The sequence below is a fragment of the Lycorma delicatula genome, chromosome 6, assembly GCF_047948215.1.
Source record: "Lycorma delicatula isolate Av1 chromosome 6, ASM4794821v1, whole genome shotgun sequence".
Taxonomy (NCBI): domain Eukaryota; kingdom Metazoa; phylum Arthropoda; class Insecta; order Hemiptera; family Fulgoridae; genus Lycorma; species Lycorma delicatula.
The window spans coordinates 37,065,385-37,086,610 of NC_134460.1; the positions used below are offsets into that span (position 1 = coordinate 37,065,385).

The window sequence follows — 21,226 nt, forward strand, 5'->3', positions numbered from 1 at the left end:
TCTGTATTGAGTGCACCAAACCTTGAACTAGAAAATAGTCAATAGCAGTGGCGACTCGTACTAAAATTAGTGGGGCTGCTGCTCCAGAAAATTTTTAGCCTTTGATTTACAACTGTGTAAAAGGAAACGAACATGTATAAAAAGAAAATTTATTCAGAAACTTGTTAAAATCCTAAAAGAAAAAAAATTAAAATTTTTAAATTATTTTAACCTAAATTATTAAAGTTCAAGCATGGTCTATTAATTTAAAAATGAAATACATTCTTTTTGTTTTAATTTGCGCATAAAGATCAATAATTTTCTCCTTGATTACACGCGGATTAAAAAAAAAAAAAATTACTTTCCACCAACACGCCAGAGTCGGCACTGCGGCAGCAACAGTGTGTCTTTCCCTTGCAGACGCGCGTGCAGCTTCCATGTGCATAACAGCCAAACACCACGCCACTGGAACTGTGAAGCGCATAGTTCCATACAAAGATTTTTGTATCTTTTTCATAAACTGGGGGATGGCTACCGACATTAAGCTTAACGATTATATATCGTACAAGTATAAAGAAAAAAGGACTCATTAAATTAAATGTTATCGATAATATCAAGTGGAAATAGAGGTGCTGCAGTTCCACAGTGGCTATACGTGAGCCGCCACACGTCATAGTGTAAAAGAGCAATTTTAGGTGAATGACTTCCCTTAGCTACTTGACAGAGTATGAATGTATGTATGCTATTCTAAACCAATTTTTACTCATAAACTTTATTAACCAACAGAGTAAAGAAACAAATAACGATTACTGCATTTAGTAATCTGCTTATTAAAAGCGGATAACACTAATTAATTTAAATATATATTTCACGTTGTAGAAATAGCAGGCATTTAATTTTATTTAATAATTTTAATATTTAAATGCAGTAAAGGTGCTCTTTAATATAGAATAATTATTATTCAGAGATCTTTAAATAGATGATTTAATATTTAAATACCCTAGTGTGACGGTTTAACTGTATTTTGCAGCATCACTTTTCATGTAGTAATATTTTGATCACTAATTAATCAGCAATAGTTATCGTTCAGCAATAGTTATAATATATATATTATTATAACTACTATTATTATAATATAATTATTTTTTCTTTTAACTTACACGTTCAGGACGCATTTTAGCAACAAATTTCAAGTGATGAAAATCAAACAAGATAGAATTTTGTATTCTTTCACATAGGGGGTCTGTTCCCATCTTGTAAAGGCAGATTTTTTTTTTTGGTTTACATGCTCTTTTAATAAAAGATTTAAACAGTATCTCTAAAAGGTTCTTTGTAAAAATATATTAAAAAACCATTTACTTTGTTATTTCTGCTTTGATTTATTGCTAGACAATATTTTATATATTTTCCTAAACACAAATATAAAGAAGTATTACTTATTATGCAGATTCAACCAATATAATAAATTAGGGTTTTTAATGTCTAGCCTTCATCTTCAGATCAGCATTCAATACTAAGAAAAAACAAAAATTCCTAAAACAATCATGACAAAGCATCATCATTTAAGTTAAATGTGAACAATTTTAAATAAATAATAATAATAATTTTTTTTCTTTTGCGGAGGGAGGTGGAAATGCATTTACACACGGAGTGTCGGGCTCCCGCTGATGGTATTATCCAATCACTATCAGCAGACTACCGACTAAAACCACCCCCCTTTCTACCAGAACTCGACCCGGAATCTAAACACATTACTTCCGGTCGAGTACTCCTATACTAGCCTGATTAGGTGCTACCTAATTTTCAGGACTATCCAGGTCAACCTTTTTGGCCCTGAGAATGTTGCCGACGAATCGGGCTACACTTTCCCAGCTGCTCAGATTACGGAGCATCATCGCAACCACGTTGTGGGGGCTCAGTGCTCCGAGATCCGCCTCTAATGTCCCTCGATCTGCCGCCCACCGAGCACATTTGAAAAAGGTGTGCTCAGCGTCGTCCCGTACACCGGGGCAAGTCGGGGGACGGCGCTTTCCCTATAACATGGAGGTAAGCGCGGAAGTACCCGTGACCTGTTAAAAATTGGGTCGTGTAGTACTCCACCTCTCCATGCCGCCGCTCCGTCCACAGTCTGACCAGAGGGATAAGCTTTGCGGCCCATCGTCCTCAGGTCTCGTGGTCCCAGGTCTCTTGCCATGCAAGGAACGTGCGAGTGCGTTCCTAGTTGGCAATGGTCACCCGGTCTTCGCCTGCCCGTCGTCTCCTGTAGATCACCTGGCGCTCCCTTGCCGAAATAGCAATGGGTATGACGAATGGATACGCGGAAGCGACTCGCAAGGTTGCGGTGCACCTGCGCAAGCCGCTTCTGCTAGAGACAATTAATGTCGTCCAGCCAGGCACCGACTCTGTGCATGGCTCGGCTGAGCCTCAGTTGGGCGCGCTCCACGTCGCGGTCTGCGACAAGTACGTCGTCAGCGTACCCAACCAAGACGGATTCTTCAGGCATCTCCAGCCTCAGCAAGCCATCATAAACGGCGTTCCAAGGCCCCTGCGCCGCCCCTGACGTGATCGTAGTCCTACGCCAGCCTGTCGCGGTCTCGTAAATGAGACCGCGGTTCCTCATGTATGCGTCCACCATTCTGAGGAGGTATTAAGGCACATGGAACGAATGCTCCAGGGCCCGAATCATATCGCTCCACCGTGCGAAGTTGAAAGCGTTTTTAAAGTCCAACGTAACGAGAAGGACACGTCGCGAAAAATGATTGTGATCCTCTGCTCGCCGCACTGCCTCAACAACCTCTTGAATTGCGTCTAGGGTCGACCGACCCTGCCGGAAACCGTACTGGTTAGATGACAACAGGTCACCTGCCCGATTCATCGCCACAACCAGTCTTTTCTTTAATAGATTCTCCAATACCTTCCCAGCTGTGTCAAGCATACACAATGGGCGGTAGGAGAATGGCGATTTTGGTTTTCTTTTCCCTTGGGAATTAGCGCAAGACGCGCTTGTCTTCCACCTGGCGCTAAAAGACCCAGCCTTCAGACATGCATTATATATGTCTAGTAGAAGAGGGGCCTGCAGCGCCTCACTAGCTGGAGTACCTCGGGCGGTATACCGTCGGGACCAGGGGCTTTTCAGCGACCGTAGGACTCCCTCCAGTTCCTCCATCCAGAAAAGCGGGAAGTCGCCTACGTCGCCAAGTCCATTACGTGCCGCCATGTCCAGAATGTATTTCCCTCTGGAGTTGGTATGCGCCATACCCCACTCTACCGACCTGGAGTTGAAGTCCCCAGCTACCACCAACCCACCAGCGGCAGCGAGAATAACATCCTCCAGCGCGTCAACTTTCCGCCGAAAGTCCGCTATCGAGTCATTTGGAGTGAACAGCTAAAAATCGTCACTTCACCGCAGCAGATCCAAATGAACCCCTCGCCGGCGCCGTGCCTCGAACTTGGGCTCTGCTGCGATACGAAATCCATATCGCGGTAGTCCCGAGCGAGTCTCGGAACCATTGGGAGTCGTCACGGTCCCGGTACTGCTCGCTGATCAGCACCAAGTCGGCCTCCCTGTCTCTGGCTAGCTGCAGCAGCAAGTCATCAGCTAGCCGACTCCTGTTAAGGTTGGCTTGTAATATGTTCAACATTTTAATGGAGCCTTCTCTTCGCCTGCTTTAGGGCTGCCCGGAAGACCTGACACTTCCTTGTTCCAGGTGCGTGAGCCAGCTGCGAAGCGTTTACCCGTTTTTCTTGGCAGAGCATGCACCGAGGGGGGGGGCGGAACAATCCTTAGTCTTATGCTCCCTTATCCCGCACTTATGGCAGAGCCGGCTTCTGTCAGGCCCCTTACATCCACGGGCCAGATGCCCATACCCATGGCACCTGAAACAACGTGGAATCTGTGCTCTGGGTCTAATTTGGTAGTACAACCAGCCAATCCTTACCTTGGATTGACTGAGTAGTCTGGCAGCAGCCTTCTCTCCAATCTCTATTATTGCTGCTTTCTGCCGCCTAGCATTAGCACTGGTAATGCTAACTCAGCAGTCTCCTATATCTCTGAGATCTCTTCCCAGTGCTGCTTCCACATCCTTCCAACAAAAGGTCTCGCAATCCATTTCAACAGACCAAGATTTCTCTTCGCTCTGCTCACAATCATGTCTGCATGTTTAGAAAGGTAAAGCTTGAAGGCAAGGAGTATACCTAGATCGGTGACGGAGTTTACAGTATTAATAGGAAGAGAATAATAATAATAATAGTTATTTGTAAAAATATAATCTTGTAATTGTATTATAATTGTTTATTTGCAAATGATTATATTTACAACTTTTTGACATCAGATAATTCATTATTATCTGAATGGTCTTGTTAAATAAAATTTTTTTTTACTAACCAGTTTAAAAACAATGAGCCTATTTCATCAGTGAACGAATCAGTTTCCATTACCAGTTGTATAGAAACAAGGTAATGGTATGGTTAACTGTATGATCATAGGCTTTTAATTTTTGACATTGATGAAGGGCTTGTTAATAATATTTCATCTGCACAAGGTCATATTACAAACCTTTTTTTAAAGATCATCTTCAAAAATTAATAGAAATGAATGAAAACATCTGGTTTCAATATGATGCAAGAGTCCATGGTGCGTAACAAGATCATAATAACAAAAAAAAAAAAACAATTTTTTTTTTCTTTAATTTAAATTTTTTATCTTAGTTTATAAATTAATTAAAAATGTTTATGTTACTTTATACTTCAAATTATCCTGACTCAATATATGATTTCCTTTAGATAGGGTCATTAAAAAAATAATGGTACCCTAGTTGAGGTGTTATCACCTGATTCTGTTTGGACCACTCGAACCTTTGTCCCACGTGTGGGACAAAGGCTCCGTGTGAGAGGAGACCCTCTACATGCTTATTTTAGTTGTACATGATTTGAGAATGAATGCCAAGAGATGTTGGAAGCCTTGGGTGCAGAGGTCATGTTTAATTCAGAAGACACTCAGAGAATTATGATGAGAGGACCCCTTGAATTGAAGGCTATAAAAGACTATGTTAAGAAAGTGAATGACCGATTAGATGCCTTGTGGGAAGCTTGACAGGGAATTCGATGCCGGAGGGTGCCGGGCTGGACAGGCCTGCGACTGAGCCCTTAGAGGGCCCCCCGTGTGGGGGTTGTCTTCATGTAATGAGGTCATGGGCACTCCACATACCGGCATCTGATGTATACTTTCCCTGTCAGAGGTAATGCTCCAAGAGCGGTTCCAGAAAGGGGAAGGAAAAAAGAAAAGAAGTTGAGGTGTTATCAAGAAAGCAAAAACTGAAATCCAAGAGGAAATCATAAAAATTTCAATTTTATACCACATTAATAAGAGAATGCAGGAATGCGTGTCTAGAAGAAAAGTGATTCATATGCTGTAAACTTCAAGATAAACTTGGGATATGTAATTTTTAATTAGAACTTTTTTTTATTATTAATAAATGTCAAGAATTAATTTATTAAAAAAACTTATCTTTATAAAGGAAAATTATTTTATTCTTTGAAATTCCCGTTTCAAAAATCTAAATACATTAAATAGAGATTATGTTGAAAATAAATAGAAGTGAAGTCTAGACGGGAATATAATTTAAAATATGAAATATCTGGTTTGTCATAAAATCAATGTTTTACACTTCAGAACTACACTACACTCTGATATTATATAAATATAAATATAGTGTAGAGCAAAATTAAGAAACAGACATTTCTCACTGCACAAACAAATCCAATTTCAAAAGTGATTGTAAAGTTCTTTTTTTCATTAGTCTGAGTTGATTGCTTGATTAGTAAATTGAATAGAAGTACAATTAGTAAATTATAATACACAGAATATCATAAGTTACACTTAAATCAATAACAGCATCATTTTTGAATAATAGTTTTGTTAATGATGTTAATTGTTATAACAAAAGGTACAGGAAGTATTTACTCTATTGTGGTACGAAAAAATTACAAATAAATCAGATGATCAATAGTTATGTTAATATAAACAAAACGTGAGTGGCAAGAAAATTAATTTCTCTCTAAAATCATCATATCAAATTAAACATAACGGATAAAATTTCTTATTTACTTTTGAAAATTAGATAATTTCTTAATTAAACAATTATTTCTATTTATAACATCTGCAATTTGTTTCATACAAGTGCTTCCCACTGTACTGACAGTAATTAATTCACTCACATAAACTAACCTTAGTTATTATTAATTTAAGTAATGAATAAATAAATATTTTATTCTGGTCTGTATATAATTATGTTCAGAACGGGTTAAATTCATAAAAAATTACTCTTAAAATACAGGTATCAAAATATCAAATACCTATCCATTCATATAAATACAGTACTTTTATAGTTTCATATCAATACACGATAATAATATTATATAAAGTAGTTGTAAATACGAAAATACACAGTTAATTATTGAAAAATTCTTCCCCCTTCAACATGAAGCATATATATATAAACCAATAATCAAATAAAAATTTCCTTTTTTAAAAAACAAAACTGAGGATAGATTAATTTGTTACTTTATAGTAACTGTCCCAGCATTTTTTATGGCTCTGGCAAATATAAGGTGTCTAAGATACAAAAGACAAACAGAGTAACTTCACAAAAGGGTACTGATATTCATTACAGTCTGTTTCTGAGGTGAAGAGAGAGAAGGTGTCATTTAGATGAACAGAATATTATTTGTATCTGGAGGGCTTAGGATCCAACATATAACAACATGTATGACTATGTGAAGTAGGCGATAGGAAACAGTTTGACTCCTCATATTTTCTAATATGCTTGGCACGATATGATTAATATTCTTAGAAATGACTGCGATAATTTTGGAAGGACTGATGTGAAATGACAAAGTTGCATATAATAATTAGTTGATATTTAACATTTGTACATAATAAAAAATTGTTGTATTAACTACAGTATACAAATATGTTAAATAAGGATTCACAAAATTCTGATTTAATTAATATTATTTTATGTAGAGGATGGCTAGGAGAAGAAAGATTGTGCAGGAAATTAGAAGGATAGACAAAAAACTTTATAAATGGCAGATTTATCTGATGCTTAATGACACAAGGGAAAGAGAAAAAAATATTATTTTAAAAATTATTGACTGATATAGTTTTTGTAAAAGTAATATGTTAATATAATCTTAAAATTATGAGGAAAACCCTTTCAGATGATTAGATAATTAATAACAGCAATGTATGCATAATAGGATGTTTGTGGCTTTAATATAATGGCTTATATATATATACAAAGCCCGGCCGGCTACACTAGCCGGTTGGAGCTAGTTCATCCAAACGTCTGTCTAGCCAGGAGGCTCTGTCCCCTGGACCTGCAGGGCCGAGGTCGTTCCAGTCGAATCCAGGGCCACAAAGCACATTTCGGTTACCATAGGGCTCTCCCTTCTGTCCTCCACGTATTAATTACCTTAATGGTTGTGAAAATAATAATGATAATTAACAAAAATATTCAGGCTTTCTAGAAACCTGAAAAAGAAACTAAATTACAAAAGACATAATACTACTAACTGTGTATGGTAACTAAAGTATACACACCTTTGAAGACGAAAAATTCCTAACTTATTTCTGTTGCCATGGTGAAAGAAATATAATTAAGTAAAAGGATTAATATTTTTTTTCTTTAACGAATATTTAATTCACAATTTCACCCCCAAGGAAACTAGGACTTCGGTCTACGGCTTAAAACCTTCCATGGGATAACACGACTGTATTATGCAAATCTGAAAGTAATCTGTTGGTTTTCGCGTGACGCCAGAACAGATAGACGACAAAGAAATTTTCGGCTTTATGATATATGAAGTAAATAAATAATTACTATTGGCAACTATTTTAAAATATTTTAGGTTTTATATAGGAGACACAAAGGTTAAGGAAAAAATATATAAAAGCAATTGATAAATAATAAAAGCAAATAAAAAATATAAAAGTTAAACTTAATGAAAATGAACTAAGGAGAAAATATTCTTCCTTAAAGATATTAATACGAGTATATTTAATACGTTTTAAGCAGTAGCTTAATACACACACATACACATTTTTTTTTAATAAAGAATGATTCACGATGAATACATAAAACTTTCAGGAGATGAAAAAAAAGAAAGTTCAAATAAATACTTTCAGAAACGCTTCGTTAGCGAGTGTCGGCTGGGGAGCGAAAAATTTCGCCTTGATTTCTGCGGCTTCGGTAAAATTAAGCTACACTGTAATTCTTAAGATCCTAATTAAGGGATAAATTTAGTGGTTATAAAAAAATCTGACCTGAAAAATTGAAAAAAAAGAAAAGTCTCAGATCTGTATTTTTAATAGTTTTAGAAAAATCTGGGGTAAAATACAAAAAAATTATGATCCGAAATCACACTATTTTAAGTTTGAAGTAAAATAACTTTGTTAAACGAATATTAAATACATAAACGTTATAAATAAAACTTTTAGAGAATTTGATCAGAGTAAACGTATGAAATTCTACAGAAACTAAATACAAATGTAAGTTTATCAAAGGTTATTAAAAACAAAACATATCAAAATGTGGCAGATTTTGTTTACGTATTAAGCAAAACAATATATTTTTAATATTTAAAAAAAAAATTAAAAAAAAAAATTAAATAAGTTTTTGTATTGGAGTCGAACATCCTGCTGACCCCCTAGGATGACACTCACCTTGTGATGATTCCAATCGCCACATCACCCCCTCCGTTCCTAGCCCTGATGGGTTTTACCGGAGGTCATCTTATTGAACCTTACATACTGATTACACATCCCAGTAATTAGCTACGGATCTGGCAGGATGCCACCGATGCAAATGGTTCTGTAGACATTTCCATCAGATTTTAGCAAACAAACAAGCCATCAATTAAACAAACTTTAACAAGCTAGACTGTAGTAATCAACTTTTAATTAATCTAAGGGTTTATATACTACCAAAGAATTTTCTCTCATACTTCAGAAAATTGTTGATTGCAACACCGATAATTTTGACCTTCAAACAATCCGGGTGCATTTTAAACAAACACATAAAGAAACAAAGCGGGAATTCTTTCCACAAATGTCCAATCATTTCAAACAGATTCCTTTTTTTTACTGTTTAGCTTCCGGGAATCACCGTCAGGTATTACTTCAGAGGATGAATAAGGATGATATGCACGAATGTGAATGTGTAGTCTTGTACAGTCTCAGGTCGACCATTTTTGAGAAGTATGGTTAATTGAGACCCGACCACCAAAGAACACCGGTATCCTTACTCTAGTATTCAAATCCGTATAAAAGTAACAGCCTTTACTAGGATTTGAAAGTCGGAACTCCCGACTTCAAAATCAGCTGATTTGCGAAGACGCGTTCACCACTAGACTAATCTGGTGGGTAAAGCAGATTCCACCGTCGTTTAACTGACTAAACATTCGACTTGGTGCCTTTTCTTATAGGTCAATGTCTTTACCCTATCGCATCGCAACTCCATCGCAGTGTCTCTTAACTCATCATACATCCGATCTAGTCTGCTCGCGGAAGAAATCTGTGCCTTCAACCTTTCACACACAACTTCATCACAGACGAACAAATACCTAAACTAACCGGGGCTTGATGCCAAAAACGTCTTATCTCGGCGAAGTAGCTAGGTACCCAAGTGGATCCCTGCTTACATTTTAATATGTTTTGTTTTTTCATAAACTTTGAAATACGTTTGTGTTTAATTTTTTAAGATTTTATTCATACCAATTTACTTAGAATCAAATTCTCCGCAAGTTTTGTTTAAAACGCTTGTTTTTTACCCACATAACAAAGTTACTTTACGTTAAACATAAAGTATTGTATTTTTCTATCCCAATCTCTTGTCTTTTACCCAAGATTCTTCGATAACTACTAAAAATACAGTTCTGAGACCTATTTTTTCAACTTTCTAGTCAGATTTTACATAACCACTAAATTTACTCCTTAATTTGGATCCCAACAATTACAGTCTCTTTCTTTTCATTTTCCTTTTAGCCTCCGGTAATTACCGTTCAGATAATACTTCGGAGGATGAATGAGGATGATATGTATGAGTGTAAATGAAATGTAGTCTTGTACAGTCTCAGTTCGACTAATCCTGAGGTGTGTGGTTAATTGAAACCCAACCACCAAAGAACAAAGAATTACAGTCTGGCTTAATTTTACCTAACGCATCGAAGTCAGGCAAAATATTTCACCAACCGACACTCACTAACGAAGCGTATCCGAACCTACATTTATATGAACTTTTTTTTTTATTTTCACAAGTAGAATACGTCCTGAAAGATTGTTATAATCTTATTGAATCATATATATATATATATATATATATATATATATATATATATATATATATATAAATAAGATAATAAACTAACATGAAGAAAAACCAATAGGGTTTTTTTTTGAATTGCTAGGATCAACAATAAATTAGTTATAAAGAAAAAAGAACTGGTAGGGGTTATTTATAGGCACTGTTCAGACATTTATTATTCAACACTCTGCGCAAAAATGATTAAAAAAAATTATTTTGAAATTGTTAGCCACTGGGAAAAAATAAAAATTTAAATACATACAGCTGTACTTCACTATTCCAAATCTCAAGGTAAGAATAATTTTTTTGAAATTATAAAACTTTTTAACATTCACAGTCAAACAAAAATATAAATTTTTAATTTTACTCATAAAAATAATTTTTATTTATTAATTAAATCCTTGCGATTTATTCTAAACTATTAAATGTTTATCAAAAATTTTAATTCATTAAAATAACACTACTAATACCATAACTTGATTTGCTCTCTTGAATTTGTAACTTAAAGCAATGCAGCTACCACAACTGATTTTTAATGATTCAGACCGTTAATTTCTGATGCAAATTTCATGTAATATATATCTCTAAGCCAGTTGTATATAGAATTAATTAAATTTACAATTATGATTATTATAGATTGTTTATTTATTTCCAGAATTATCCCAAAATAATAATTTGTGAATAGGTAAATATAAGATACGTCGTACTGATTCTATTCTAGTATAACTAGAATGAGTAATGAGTGATTAAAAAGAAAAATATTATAAGCCTTCCAGATACCTAAACATATACCAAACTTATTACCTCATAAAAGAGATAAACTGAAATTATATATAACATTATACAGTTCAATTTGGAAGGTGACAATAAGAAACAAAATGATAAAGATCTAAACACGATATTTTATAAAAAAAAATAAGGATTTAAAATCAGGGTTAGTGAAATTATAAATAATTGTGGTTTTAGTAATATGGCAGAACGAAAGGGATCTTTACTATGAACAAACAGGATTTCTAAAATTACACAGAAACCTAAAATTACTAAAATAATATGAAATGAAACAAGAATATTCAACCATGCAATCACTGTGAGAATCATGTACAAAATTTTATAAATTCACTTTTACTACATTCTTCAGACGCAAATTGTTTAATAAAACCATCTGCAGTACTAAGCTCCAAGCTTTATTTTTTTGTGAAATAAGGAAAAAGAAGAGAATGTAAAAAATTCTGTAGCAGTTCATCCAATTTTGCCTGAGTTCAGGATGCAGTATTTTAATAGAGAGACTTTACAATTAGATGTATTGAAAAGCTACTTAAATGGCAACAATTTGATGCAGTTGAGTAAAGATTGTAAAAAAGCACGGCTGGTCTTTTTGGCATGAGTGGTAATGTCTTGGCCTTTCATCTGGAGGTCGTGTTCAAATCCCGGTCACGTGTAGCGTTTTCACATGCTAAAAATCATTCATTTCATTCTCTAAAGCAATAAATCATTTTTACTTTATTCAGATTTTTTTATAACCTTTTGCTAATTTTGTCTTTCCTACTGATAATTGTACTTATTTTTTTAAATTACAAATTACATTATTTTTTGTAATTTATGTTCATTTTTGATAATTACAAGCATGTTATATTTTGTATTTCATATTGTTATTTATTTAATTGCAAACATTATTATCTTGAATTTATTCTTAGTTATATAATTGTTACTTCTGTACTAATATAATTATAATTAATTATGAAGTTATTAATTTTTCTAAATCTTATGAAAAGAACTTTTTTGTTGTTTATGAAAATGTTGCAGTTCTACAACTGGTCTGATGGTTGTGAGACCAAGAATATGTTTTTGTTTGTGTATTTATATTATTTTGTAAGTTATCCTATAAATATTACATTATTATTACAAAAGTTTTAGTTTCCTCCTCATCAAAAGTTGATGAACACCAGTTCATCAACTTTTGCAATTGACAAGTTCACGCTTGCAATTGACAAGCGTGCAAGGCCTATTCATTACAGGCCAGTGCAGAAACAGATAAGCAGAAAGAAAGCAAAACTACTTAAGAATATTGCTGCATAAGAAACAGAAACATAAAATTTTTACAAAAGTATCAACCAAAAAATTAGTTCGATCCTTGCTAGATGAAGGTAAATACATCTACACTGTTTGGTATAAATCATCAAATAGATCATAAATATTCTTTATTTTAATTTTTCTTAACATGGGAACAGGAATATACTATGGATCATATAAATTAAAAATAAACATAAATCTTAGGATCAATAATTATAATAACACTAATAGCAACAGAATTCAAAGGATACAAATCACCCCAATATGGACCAACAAACAAAATAATAATCAATAAAAATCAACACAAAACAAATCACAGATTCCTGTTGTGTTGGTTTTATGTTGACTTTTTATTTATTTTTTTGTCCTTTTTTTATGGTTTTTCAATGTAAGAAATGTATGTTTTGTTTTGTTAGAACCAAATTTCATATGAAAATCAGGGATGGATTGATGTGGCGTTTTAAATGAACAGTTTTCAGGGCGACTGATTTCCTTTCCTTTAAAAACACAAATAATTGTTGCAAAAGTTAAAAGTGTACTCACCAAAATCACTATATATCTTCATAATTAGTGACTTCTTACTAGTACTATTGAAATGGTTATCTAATAAGAAACTCAATAATTTAATTATAGAGGATCTTTGTTTTTGCAATATATCATTATTTAATGTTAAACAAATTTAGATAATGATTTTAATACTAATATACAAGAACAAATTTGCAAAAATTGTGTTTTTCTTCCAAAATTAAAAAAAAGTTGGATAATTTATGGACTGAGTCAAAACAATAGTAAGCTGAAAGAAGCAACACTTGTCTTTCATTCAGAGAAGAAATTTGCTAGCATTAAATACCATTATTTTTTTATTGGTAACTAAATACAAGTTAACAGATAGGACTGAAGAAAAAACAAAATAAGAAATGTAATACAACTGGTGAATTTAACTTTATCTATATCTTTTGTTTTTATTGTGTAACTGAATAAAAAATATATATATATATATATATATATATATATATATATATATATATATATATAATATTTTTACTAAATAGAATGAAATATCAAAATAGGTAGGGTAGAAAGTTTGACAGAAATTTAAAATTATCTTAAAAGGAGTAAAATAGGAAGAATTTAAAAAAAAAAACTATGTCTGTGTACTGAAAGCTCGAATATTTATATGATCCAGTAGAATAATAAGATTTTACAGTCAATAGTAGTACTATTAACAGTGGTCAATTTTAATAAATGGCAAAACGATAAGAATAACTGATGATGGTTGTATTACCTGTTAAAATATTAACTCAGAACTGAAGAAAATAGAGAACGACTGATGACAACAAATCTGCACACGCATACGCGAGCATATTAATGAAATTACAAAAGAACGCACGTAAACTGAATCATTCTGATAACGTTCTGTGGCTTACAAACTCGTGGTAAACAGCTGTTAGTTAACAAACAACAGAGCTGCCAACTTAATAAACATTGTTATCAGATTTCTTTGGCAGTTTCATAAAATTAATTAATTTACTTACTCAGCAACAGTAGTGTGGCTGACAACTAATTATCTCATCACGGTTACTGGGAATCATATTTTTTATGAAGTAATTTAAATTACTGCATTATTAAATAATTATTTTTACAAAATAATTTTTAAAGCCAATGTAAAGATTATGATAAATTTTATGATAAAAATTAATAAAATAATTTTAGCCATCTAAAAAAACAACTAAAAAATGTTTTTTTAGTTATCACTCCTGGAAAATTTATCTTTATAATTATCATTTAATACATTTACTTATTAATAATATTTTGCAAATTTAAATATTAATTCCATGTTTCATTAAAGCGTAACTTATGCTAACTCATTTAATACTACACCAATCCGGTCTACGTCAAAACATATAATTTCCGAATAAAAGGAGTTTTGTTTGCGTGGGTAATAAATAATTAGAGCATACAATATTGTGAAAGCCTATACAACTTATGAGGTAATGCGGGTCTAATCTAGTATAACGTTTATGAAATAAAACTATTACAAAATATATATTACATTTATTTTGATTCACCAACTGAGTTAGTATATAATCTGGTAGAATAAACGTCGCTTTGCGTAACTAACATTACACCTTGAACTTCTGTAAAGAAATTAAATAAGCTTTTTCTTTTCTTATTTGAATACAAAGTTTATAATAAATACAGCATTACAAAAAACTCATTAATATGTATCTTAACAATAAAAACCATTATAAAAATTAAAAAAAACAAGTCTCAAAAAATAAAAATAAATTGAACTAATAAAACAACAATAAATCGAACTAAAATAATAGAAAACAATGGAGATAAAGGACTAAACATAGTTATGCAGTATTTAATCAAATAAAATAAGTGACCTATCAACTTTCAGACAGTTTTAATTTGTTTAAATATACTTTTCATGTTGTAGAAATAGCAGGCATTTAAGGTTGTCTAATGATTAAGTTCTCATCAGGTCTTACATCGATAAGAAAATTTGGTTCTTCGACGAAAATATTTAAATGCAGTCGGTGGCTCTGAATATAATTGCTCTATATTAAAGAGCTCTGAATAGTAATTATTCTATATTAATGAGAATAATCACCTCTGTAATTCACTGAATACCGAGATCGGTAATTCACTGGGTCCCTACAGCCATTTGTTGGTACGAATTACCGACAAGGCACCAGAATCCTCGATAACGGCGGCGCTGCTGTCAGCACGCAGACCCACTGCCTCCTAGTGGCCAATGCTATACACAGCATGAAGTCGGCTTTTTCCCGCCTTGGACCTCTGAGACCAAGTCGTAGACCCTCCGGCTCCCTTTTGTATTAATTAATAGCTTCGCAGGTTGCGCAACTTTGTGCTTCTTTGCATTCAGACCTATTGGGGCTGGCCTTGTCACAATTGAAATAAAGCGCCGAGAGGTCATGGCCCTTGCACTTACAGGCAGACGACCCGTATCCCAGCATTTAAAAGACTTGGATTCTTCCTCCCGTCTGGCGACACGGCAACTTACCCATTCGATTTTCATCCCGTCCGTAGCGTGAAGCATCCACGGGCCGGCCACAGTCACCTACTGGGTATTACCAAAAGCCAGCCTGATGGACGAATTCGACACTGAAGCCGGCAAAAGATGCTCTCTTGCACATCTCGGGAAGTGGTCTCGGCATCTAAATCCTTTAGATGATAGATGATAGTGGATGATAGATTTCTTATCGTCCTTATCTGCGCGTTTGACGCGAAAGGAAAGATTTCTTCTTTCTCTGTAGAAAGAAAGATTTCTTATCGGCCTTCCTTTTGAAGGTCACATTACCTCCCGCAACTTTTTCCTTTATCATCTGGCGTACCGTCTTGGCAGTGTTGCCTGCGCTTTTGGCGCGCATCTGTACTTCATCGTTCCTGCCCTTCCTTACGGACAGGATATCTTTTGCATCGTTATCGGTGACCTGCTGCTAACTGTCCTCAGAAGGTCAGCGAAGGACTTCCCACTAGACTTGATAATAACAGTCTTAGCGGCGTCTGGATTTGTTGAGCCTGTCTGTATTCAGCCCTTTGACAAAAACCGCGAACTTCCTGTCCCAACGATTTGCTAGGTAATCTACGAGGCGACGAACACAAAGCCCGATCTTGTTCGATGGGGCTCCGACACGAAGCCGGGCCATGACCAACGCCTGTATGACTTTGGAGAGCTGCATCCGCACCTCCCTCACGGCCAGTTCCTCCCTTGGTGTCTTTATAGATTCTAAGGGTGGCGAGGAACAAAGGTCTGATGCAGTGTAACTCCACTGCATCGCCTGCGAGGAACCAACGGGGGGGGGGGTCTGTCTACAAGGACCTGACTCGGTTTCATTCGACCCCCTCAAGAAGTGGACGAAGCCAAGGGATCCTGGTGAAGGCCTGCTTCACGTAGATATAATTCGTGGTGGTCGGCCAGGTCAATTACAACCGTGTCCGCCTCGTGATAGTTACAAACGAATTGCTTCACGAGCTCCGACTTCTCAAAGCAATCCGCCTTCCAGCTCCTACAGACAAGGCTCACAACTTCGTCATCTGCCACCACCTGTGAAGTAAGGGAACGTAGCAGCTCGTTGCTCCCCTGCTTTCTTGTCTGGGTGACAGCTACCGCAATTTCTTTTCGTTTGACGACACATGCTGATTCCTTGAACGGGAGGAGGTCATCAGCCGCTTTGAGGAGACGGGCGCTGCTTTCCTTCATCTTCCGCTTGATTTTGATGGTAGTCTGTACCAAGTCGTGTAAGGCCTTGATACCAAGCTAGAGATACGGTATATAGTCCTACTACCGGGTAACGCTCTGGTCTGGTCTCGTCTGAAGAATTGAAGGCAATTTTATTAATGTGATTAATATATGTTAATTTAATTAATTAGCTTATTCAGTTTTGTTATTTTTGTTTAGGTTATTGTATTTTATTAAACTGTTTAATTTAAATAGTTTAGTAATTGCATTCATTTTTATTTTAGTTAATTTTATACAGTTTTAATTACTTGTGTTTATTTATTTTATTTGTTAAATTTGGAAAAGGTTATTTAGTTAACAAGATGAGGCAATGAAAAAAGGTAGAGAACGTGTGAGAAAGGGGGAAAAATACTAATAACGGTAATCACGTAGCACCTCTATATAATTAAGAATTTTTAACAGAATTCCCCCACTGACATATTCCAGAAGGATTTGACTAGGCTTAACATAATTAAATCCCACCGCTGTGAATAACTGATAAAAACAAAAAATCGTCGCCGAAAACGTGAGGCAGTTAAACTGTAAGGCTTTTATCGGACTACGCCGTTGGCTAACGTATCAAGACCGTAACAGCAAACCCCGAATCACAGCGCTTTATTATTATTATTGCACTAACTAGGGTAGCAAATGACCGGAAAGCGTCCCCTGGACGTTTACACATATATAAATATGTATTTAAATTTAAGTAATTAATACAGCTTTTTTCATTTTATAATTAATTGTGTAATTTATGATGCTGTTCTGCTCAAGATATTACCACGGTTTCCCTTGATCCAACCAGAAAATGCTGGGTCAGTTCCTCTCTTTATCCTTAGAGTAGCATATCTACTCATTTCTGATTTCTGACGTGATCTATATGTAATATATTATTATTGTATTCTGATCAGAATAAACGATCTATTTATTTATTGATTCAAGCTACTACAAATACTATTATACATCGATTACAATTATTGTTGATGATAAGAGACGAATATTTTAATGAATTAAAAATATCAAGCGTGACGGGGATTCAAACCTAGAACTTTTAGGATAAAAGTTAAGGACGCTACCATTCCATAATAGAGATCGGCGTTACCCCACAACAATAGCGATTTGATTCTGTGCTTTTCAATTAATTTAATCAAATGTGCTTATCAGTATATAGCATCTAATATCCCACAGTTTATAATTAAGTAAACATAGTTAATAAAATTATAGAAAATGATACTCATAAAATGTATTAATCTTCTTTTTTTTTTCAATAGATATGAGCTAATATTTTCAAGTAAACAGACATAAAAGTTAAACGAGCTTTTTCTCCTGTTTTTAATTAATTACTGCTGCGGATAAACTGGGAAAAATTCAATAAAACTTAACTATTGTCTCATTGAAGTTTAAATTGGAATAAAAATTCCATCCGAAAGAAGATGCCATCAAAATTAAGTAATTTGGCATCAATTTATTTATGAAAATATTATAATTGTGTAATAATAGCAAATACAAGAACCGTTGAAATTTAATAAGCGTAAAGAAAATTTAGATTTTATGAAAGTTTCACCAAACAACACCTTAAGTATCGATAATCTTGAGGAGCCTAAATCTCAGAGCTTAGTAATTTAAGAATATTTAAAAAAGTAATTTTTCTATAGCAAAGATTAATATTTATTACAGAAAATAAGTAATATTTATAAAAATTTAAAATAAAATCTGATTTGGACTCCACATGATTCCTTGTACGCCTATTAAATTACATATAAATATTTTTTGCTGCACTTCATTTAAACTTATTTCATTTGAAAGGGAGATACGGTCCTCCAATTCTTTAACAAAGTGAATAGTTACACAGAAAAAAAGGCTCTAAAAATTTCCTTAGCATTTTATATTAGTTTATATATTAATTTTGTTTCACGTCGTTGAAGTAGACATGTGGTGTAAGCGAGAACGTGTTGGATCCGTAACCATGCACAAATGGGTTCAAATCCGACTTTCCTACACGTATATTTTTTTTAACTTTTTTCTTTTAATTTGAATATACTGATTTATTAATAATTATTAACCTTTGATTGTAAAATTTTTTGAGTTAAAATGAAAAGTACATAAAATTTTATTTCAGTAATAACTTCTGAACTTTTTTTCATGCTTTTTTCATGCTTTTTTTATATTGTTATTACTGAATTATTATTTATTATTAAAAATGTTTTTACTATCAGAGGTTAATAATTATTAATAAATCAATATATTTAAATTAAAAAAAAGAAAAGGAAATGAAGTCTGATTCGAACCGATGTGTCTTCCCCTGGTAAGATCCAAATATTTCATTAATTAAAATTTTATTTGGCTATAACTCTGGAACCAATGAAAATAAGTACTACTTATGATATATCGTTGAAAAGCTGTCAACGAAGGCTTATTAATGCAGTTAATAAAAAGTTCAAAATCCAAATTTATTTAGAGATCTGATTGTATACACATTTTTGGTTCAGTTGATTGCAATCAAAAGGGGAGTTGCACAGCTAGAAGTTATAATACTCCTAAATCCAAAATTTCAATACTCTATTGCTAATCGTTTTTGAGTTATGCAAGAGATACATACGTACAGACGTCACACTGGTCAAAATGTATTTAGGGATGATCAAAATGGATATGTCCGATGAAATCACAAAACCTAAATTTTTCGCGATTACAGTACTTCCTTTACTTCGTACAAGGAAATAAAAATATAGAATATTTGATCAAGTTTATCTCGGAAAGTAAATTAATGCAATCGTTATTTAAAGTATTATAATACAATGCAGAACAAAATTTTGTTCTATTTAATTTAACAGTTGAAATATAACATCCTTATTTAAACTGACAAGGAGAAAAGTTAGAAAAGTAATTTCATAAATCTTGAATATTGTTGTTAAACTAAAATTTAATACCGACAAAAGAGTCTGAATAGACTCTTAATATGAACAACGCAACACATAATAAAAACAAAGCTAATATAAAATGATAAATGTTAGGTTAGGTTTTGAAACTTACAAGAGCAATATGAGTTTCTAACTTAAAATATAATGTGGTTACCGGTAGATAAAATTATTAATGTTTTTAATTATATAAAACAGAATAACATTAATTATTAATGAAGTGAATTATATATAGGCATAACTTCATACTAAAATCTGTCGATGAAATACAATAATAGCAAAAGAGGAGAACATAAAAGAACAAGAAGAAGAGAAAGAGAAGATAGGAGAAGGGAGAAATTTCCACCTCCGCACAAGCTTTCCATGAAAGGGCATACGATAGAGAAAGGGAAGGAAACAAGAGCATTCTCACTCGATTCTGTCCTCTGTTAAGTGGCCATGAAGTCTGAAGCATCATGGTGAGAGACAAGCAAGTGCTTTTATCTTTGCACTGCGACCGCATTTGTGCTTCCTCGTTCGCTTCATTGTTGAATGTAGTACGCGCAAATCCACTTCACTAACAAATATAACTGCACATAATATCGCAAGATTTAATTTCATTTAAAGAAAAACCTCTTCTAATGTAAATAACGTAAGAGAAATAAATCTGGAATTAGAATATTCGATTAAGTTTTAAATAAATCTTATTTTTTATCAATGTCTATTACGGAATCAAATTAAATTTCGGTTTTAATTCCTTTTAAAATACAAATAAAGAAATAATTAAACTTTTTTTTGTAACAGGTGGTGGTGTCATTTCTAAAATTACATATACAGAGTGATCACAAAGTTCTCCCGGGACTTTTATAATCTATTCTACCAGTGAAAATAATGGAAAACATTTATATAAACATATGAACTTGCGAGTTTCGTAACTCGTAAACGAAATGCTTTCTTTATTTGGGAGTTACGGCTACTGAAAAATTTCGCTTGGACTTCAGCTACCCCGGTGAAATGAGGTTATATAGAAATTTTTAGAAAATTAATTAAGAAACAGTATTAGTAATTTCTTATGGTTTTTGAGTGGAAATCCGAATAAAATAGGTCTCAGAACCATATCAGCAGTAGTTTTTGAAAAATCTCGGGAGAAAATCAATAATTGGGTAAAACAACCCTGTTTTTTTTAGTCTGACGTACAATAATTTTATTAAATGGGTAATAAGCATATTAATCTTTTAAAAAAAACTTATAGAGAATTTAATTCAATAAATTGCATAAAAAACCCTGTTTTTTATGTTTGATGTACAATAGGTTTATTAAATAGAAAATAAACACATAAAACCTTTAAACAAAACTTGTAGAGAATTTATTCTGAACAAAATAGTGTAAGATAAGTTGAATAAAACAAAGAAATGTATGAATCTCTTTGAAATTTAACCCAGTCGCGTGTTATCAACTCTACAAAGGATAATGGATTTTACACACGGTAAAATCTTACAAATTACTTTACTTCTACTGTCTATACAAAAGAAACTATCTTATACTTTAATCAATGTATAAATGAATGACACCTTTTCCCTTGTTAACAATGAACTCATCGACTAGATTTTCGTACTTGACCTCAGAATCAGAATGTTCTCATGAAGCAGTCTTCGCTCGTACTCTCGACT

General features: G+C 33.5%; 1 protein-coding gene across 8 annotated transcripts in view; it reads right to left on the reverse strand.

The window, feature by feature from the left end:
- LOC142326990 (uncharacterized) overlaps nucleotides 1-21,226 on the reverse strand; it is a 201,380-nt gene that overhangs the window by 59,818 nt on the left and 120,336 nt on the right. The window contains exon 1 of one of the 8 annotated variants that reach the window (XM_075369733.1): nucleotides 13,699-13,841. The exons of the other annotated variants lie outside the window; for them this stretch is intronic. The gene's annotated coding sequence lies outside the window, so the exon portion shown is untranslated. Of the gene's footprint in view, nucleotides 1-13,698; nucleotides 13,842-21,226 lie in introns of those variants that run through there. 8 annotated transcript variants of the gene reach the window in all.